Source organism: Narcine bancroftii, chromosome 1 (assembly GCF_036971445.1).
Source record: "Narcine bancroftii isolate sNarBan1 chromosome 1, sNarBan1.hap1, whole genome shotgun sequence".
Classification (NCBI taxonomy): domain Eukaryota; kingdom Metazoa; phylum Chordata; class Chondrichthyes; order Torpediniformes; family Narcinidae; genus Narcine; species Narcine bancroftii.
The window spans coordinates 104,082,423-104,088,819 of record NC_091469.1 but is presented as its reverse complement, the minus strand read 5'-3'; positions in this window follow the sequence as shown (position 1 = coordinate 104,088,819).

Genomic DNA, 6,397 nt, shown 5'->3' with positions numbered 1-6,397 from the left:
TTACAGTCGTTTAAATATCCGAGGATCGAGTGCTCCCCGCATCACATGACTCCCGGAAATGGCATGGCTCCCAGAAGCCTTAGCGTCATTAGACCCCGGGAAACTCCCAGAAACTCCCAGGCCCTCAGAGACCCATGACTCCAAAGCTCCAGTGAGGTAAGAACACAAGAACTTATAATAGACTTCAGGAGAAACAGTATAGTTTCAGACCCATTATACATCAATGGGGAGTGTGTGGAAAGAGTCACTGCTTTCAGGTTTCTGGATACACACTTTGCTGAAGATCTCTCTTGGACTACCAAGACCAGCGCAGTAGTTAAAAAAGGCACAACAACTCCATACCCTGATGATTCTCAGGAAGATCAAACTGCAGGAGAAATTCCTGGTGTCCTTTTACCGCTGCTCCATCGAGAGTAGGTTGGCCTACTGCATTCCAACGTGGTTTGCCAGCTGCTCGGCAGCAGATGAGAGGGACCTTCAGAGGGTCATCAATATGGCCCAGAAGATGATCAGCTGCGCACTGCTCTCTTTGGAGGATTTATACAGATCTCACTGCTGCAGTGGAGCAGCCAAAATCCTGAAAGACCCTTAGCCCCCTGGTCAACATCTGTTTGACCAGCTGCCCTCCAGTAGACATTTTAGGTCCATGGACAAACAGACTTAAAAACAGTTTTTACCCCAGAGCCATACATGAACTGAACACTGGCCAACATTGAATATTGCATTGTTTTATTGTGTTGTTTCTATATTTCATTTGTTTGATGTATGTGTGCACCATCAGGATGTGCACTCAATTTCATTGTACTTGTGCAATGACAATAAAGGTTATCTTATCTTATCTTACACAGTGTGGGATTCGAACCCCAGTCCCAGTCGCTGGTGCTAACTACTATGCCAACCTGTTTATGAAGCAATTACAATCAACTTCTAAGTACATGAATCTTAGCCATACTAGACCAACCCTCCTCCCTGAAATTATTCTAGGAAATCTGTCCTGCACCCTCTCTGACACATTCCTAAACTGTAGCTTCCAAGATTATTTCAACAATGGCCTAATGAGTATTGGCAGGTTTGACATAATTTTCCTGCATTGGTGCTCTTTGCCTCTATTTATGAATCTGTGGACCCTTATCCTTTACCAACCATTCTGTCAACATGCCATGGTTAGGGTTGAGAAGCAAGGAGAGAGTGATCATTTCAGGGTCTGCAGGTGTGTGTGTGTGTGTGTGTGTGTGTGTGTGTGTGTGTGTGTGTGTGTGTGTGTGTGTGTGTGTGTGTGTGTGTGTGTGTGTGTGTGTGTGTGTGTGTGTGTGTGTGTGTGTGTGTGTGTGTGTGAAACAGCAGACAGAAATCTCCAAAAGCAGCACAGAAAATACTGCCTCTTCTCAGTCAGGTTCCTGGAATTAAAGCATGATTTGTTCCAATCATTCCTTCTCCATTTTGAGTGGTCGTGGGCCAAGAATTCCAAGGAATCAGTGGAGATGTTGCATTTTTTCAAAGAGGCTTTGAGAATATCCCTGAATTATTGCCTCTGTACACCTCTACACCTCCTGTGACAGAGCTCAGAGCGTTGCGTGTCTGGTGTTGGACATGTGAACAGAACAGAATGAGTTTAATTAGGGTTTCATTGCCTGGTTCATTTTCTGGAAGCAGACATTGATTTCGGTTTTCTTATTACAACAGTGATTTGAAGCATTTTGCAGAGAACAGTGCATTTGGCATCTTTCCAGTGTGTGGATTAGGGAACCTGAGAAGTAACCTAACCAACTTCTCGCTGAAGTCCTCTCTCCCCTTCTTCGACCCCTTTGTTTCCACCCTATATGCTCCCTCAATTTGTGCAAATTCAACTTGAAATGCAACTAAAGTTCACTCACGTTTACTGACTCTGAAACACAATATTTAGTATCGATAACAATAAACCATCATTAAAACATAATAAGAAAACATTATAACAAGATCAATTTCTCTCACTATCACTCTTGGGTTTCTCCCCAGGTGCTTCAGTTGACAATAGAACCATAGAACCATGGGACACAGCAGCAGAGAAACAGGCCTTTCAGCCCATCTAGACAGTGCCAAACTATTAATCTGCCTGGACCATTGACCTGCACTCAGACCATAGCCCTCCGATCTATGTACTTACCCAAATGTTTCTTAAACGTTGAAATCGAGCCTGCATTCACCAGTTCAGCCTGCAGCTTGATCCACGCTCCCACCACTCTCTGCATGAAGTTTTCCCTAATGTTTCCTTTAAACATCTCCCCTTTTATCCTTAACCCATGTCCTCTGGTTCTTGTCTCATCTAATAATATTGATTTTTATTGTCATACACATTGTACAACTGTGGAAGAAATTTGCAAAATGGAAGGATACTGTAGATGGCAGAGTGACTCTTAAGGGGTTAGTGGGATGATATAAAAGTTGTTTGTAAGAATGGAATGAGTCAGCAAGGGGGAAACAACAAGGTCCTCTGGTCCCAGGTGCCGCTTGCAAAAGAATAACTCCAGATAACATTTGTCTGCTAAGGAATAAGAATATCTCTAGATAACTTTCTTTGTTTTCTAATAAATACTTCAACCACACTATGTTTTTTGAACAACTTTCACTTCCCGGGATGTGATCTACTCCTTATTATCATTATAACCCACTCTGATGACTTTACAAACTAGGTTGTTTACTTCACTGTATAAATTCGAGCTGTGCAGTTGTGGAGTTCAGAGCTGAGTCCTGGCTGTTACAGGGACTACTCTCCGAGATATCTCTTCTGAAGCGTTACGCTAGTGTTAGTAGTGAAATTCTTTCTCCTCAACAAATCTGGCACTGCGAGCAGGGTCCTATCGACAGGATCCCGAGACTGAGTAGGTTTCTGAGTAGGAGAGAGCAGACGACGGCCCTGGACAAGAACCTAGCTGAAAGGGGGTGAGGCAGGCTCACACACCGAGATCCCCGCTTGAGAGGGTGAGGTGACGTACAGAGAGTGGGAGACTCTCGATGTAAAGGGGTGAGGCACGCCAAGTACCCAGCTGTAAAGGGACGAGGCACACCAAGAACCCAGATCCAAAACGGGGGGAAGACGGAGAAGTGAAACCCAGGGTGACAACGCAGACACGCACTGTAAAGTAAAGGAACTGACAATATTGTATAACTGTTGTTAAGATTTAACAGAAGGCCAAGATGAGAAGTCAAGTATGTGTCGGTTGAGCAGGGAAAGCTGTTCCCAACCCACCAAAGGAGCGAGGACCGTCGGGACTCCCCAAGGGACCACCAATGAATAAAAGGACAGTAAGACTAGGTCAATAGGTAAATAAGTGTTGGCGACTGGTCGGTGATCCGATGGTACTGCCAGGATCGCCTGCTGATATTGTGGTCAAGGAGACCGGGACCTGGAAATGGGCTGTCCCATTTCCCAGTGATTTGTAGGGGTGGTTTTAAGGAGACTGGCCATATGGAGGAAGTTTTAACGTGCAATTAATAAATGACTGATGGGAAAGGAGGGAATGGACCTGCCCAGGAACCTGATGTCCCTGCTATTGCCCAGGAGGCCACTCTCCTTGAAGCCTTGGTGAGGGATTCTTCCATTCACTTGCAGCTGGGAGACAGTAGCAGAGAATTGGAGAGAAAAGTCAATAGGGGGAAGGTAAAGAAGAAATGGAAAGAGAGAGGGAGGGAGTTACCTGAAACAAGGACAATCGTCATTCTAATTGTATGTCAAGTTAATTTTTTAAACCTGTGAGATCAGTTTGGCTCCAAAAAAAATTTAAATTTGATAAATGAGGGTTTTAGGGAACCTGATTTTGGATAATCAGAGCTGTGCTGTAATTAGAGAGAATATTTAATAGGATTAAGCACATGAAGAGTTCCATTTTCATTTCCTCAGTTACAAATTAATCACATTTTACTTGGTTAAATTTAATTCTTTATAGAAATACTATAGGCATCGCCTTTTTTGGTAACTAGTTCAATCCAAATAATAGCATGAGAGCACATTGTGGCTGATGTGCCACCGAGAGCAAAAGAAACACACTGAGTTCAGCATAGTTTCAGTTCAACTAATTCAAAATTGAGAGGCCCGTGCTTCCCAGAGACCCGATCACCCTGCAGGACGTAAGTGTCGTCGACTTCCGGGCCAAGGCTTTGCCCTGCACTGAGAGTCACTGTGGACCCACCCATAACCGCTGGAGCCGGTTCACTTGCCACATGGGTGAGCCGCCACTATATCAAGCTACCTGGTAAAATGTTCAATTTAGTTTGTACAAAAAAATTGTAATTTATATAGCCTCTTTCTCATGTCAGAACACTTTATTTACAAAGAAAGTATTTATTGAATTCTGATGTAGAAATTTGTGGCTTAAAATTTATTTTTAGAGATTTCTAACAAAGTTTAGGCTTTATAACCTGATGGAAAACATCCCTCTGGAAAGCTTTATTCCTTATTTTGGTTCCAGTGCAGGGCACTTAAGAATTGCTTCAAACTAATAACACCAAAAGTTATTAGAATTAAATGTTAACAATTAAATTAGAGAAGACTAGAATTTAGGTGACACTCACAATTTGTGGTCATTTTTTTTTACTATGAATATATTATTATAGCTATATACCACTGAAAATTGCTGTGTAAAAAATGTACGAGAAAATGTTGAAGCCTTATTAATAGAATATGGCATATCATTTGTTAAAAATCCAGGAAATGTGCCTGTAATTTTACATTTCATAAACAGCTTTGACTTTCTCAAAATTATTTGTAATTTCCAATGGCAATTTCATTGTCACTCAGCTTTTCAACTGAGTTACTGTACAGTTAACAATTGAATAATACTGTTAATTTTTATTTTTGCGCCTAATTTCCCAGGCATTCAGTCCATTGATGGCTAGTCAGTCCTAAGATCTATTTAAAAATGAATTATTTATTAATGTCTTCATAACCAGATAATTGCATTTAATTACTATTTTTTTTATAATGGTGGCCTGTAATTAGATTAAAGGGAACAGAAAAATCCTGTTTTTTTTAAGTGGAGCCTAGCTGGTTGCTAAAATTGGCCTGTGTGGAAAATTACCTGCTCTTACTGGTGCAAATCCCTGTATATGGATGTTGGATGATAGAGTTTGATGACTGACTCACAATCATTGCCTCTCACTCGAGGTAAAATAAACCTAATTTTTTTACAAGACAAAATGCAAGAAATATTCAGCAAGATGGACAGAATCTCTGAATGGAGGAGTAGTTAATATTTTGGTTTGACAATCTTTCATAAGTGAATTCACTTTTTTACATGCCCTAATGTGTTGTTGTGTTTAGACTCATGTCCTTGTAGATGCAATTCATGTTTGAAGTAAATGGCTGCCCTAATTGCAGCAACCTTTGCAAGATCATCACCTTGAGACATGAACATTGAAAGTGTTTTCCAGGGGCATTCTGTGACCTCGAATATTATTCACCCAATGAACAAACCCCTTGCCCCCTGCCAGGCAGGTGTTCCTTTTAAATTACAGATCTCGGCCAGTAAGGCAAGTGCTGAACGGAATCTCCAGCAGAAGATCCAAGGATGCCAGAGTCCTGCTGGTCTTCTGGACAAAATCTCTGCCTGGTGCCGCTCGCTACAACAAATCAGCCAACACTTCCCTCAGGGTCGCTTATGAATTTGCGAGCACCTGGACAGCGACACCGAACTGACGACCAACGAGACAGTTCGTCATGTATTACAAACAAATCAGCAAGAGAACAGCTGTTGCTCTGGAAACTATCACTGGATGTTCTATCTTATCAAGCCTTTAACTTTTTAAAAATTGCATGTTTAGCTGTGTTTTTTTTTTGCAATGCATAATGTCCCTAAGCACACTCAGAGATTCTGAAATTTATAGATACATAATCGCAGTGTGGATGTAAAGTTACAGTTTGTGAGTTGACCAGTCAATGATCAGACCATGCTAGGAAATGTTGTATATATTTTGTTTTGCAATGAAGGCATCACCCCAGAAATTCCCATTAACTGAAAAACACCTCATGGGGTGGGGGCTGTGGGAGGCTTTATTTAAAAAAAATACTAAATTGGCTAACTTTCTGTCCTAACTCCTCCTGGCTATCGCTACAGGGATCCAACATAGGCAATTTTGGCACCCATTGAAAGAGAACGTGAGCAGGAATGGCATCCTGGTGTCAAATGTCAGATCAGAACAGCAGGTGCCCGAGGTACACCCTGGATGTAAACCTGCTCGCCTGCCCCCTGCCTCACCATGGGGTAGCCTTGTGACAGGCACCTGGGCTCTGTGCCTGAGGAATGCCCAACCATGAGGCAAAGGCGCAGGATGCGCAAGCCAAGAGAGGGCTCTGGCACCTGATGGATGACCTTGAACTGCCTGCTCGCAGACGTTGGTGGTAAGGGTGCTCACATTTGCCAGC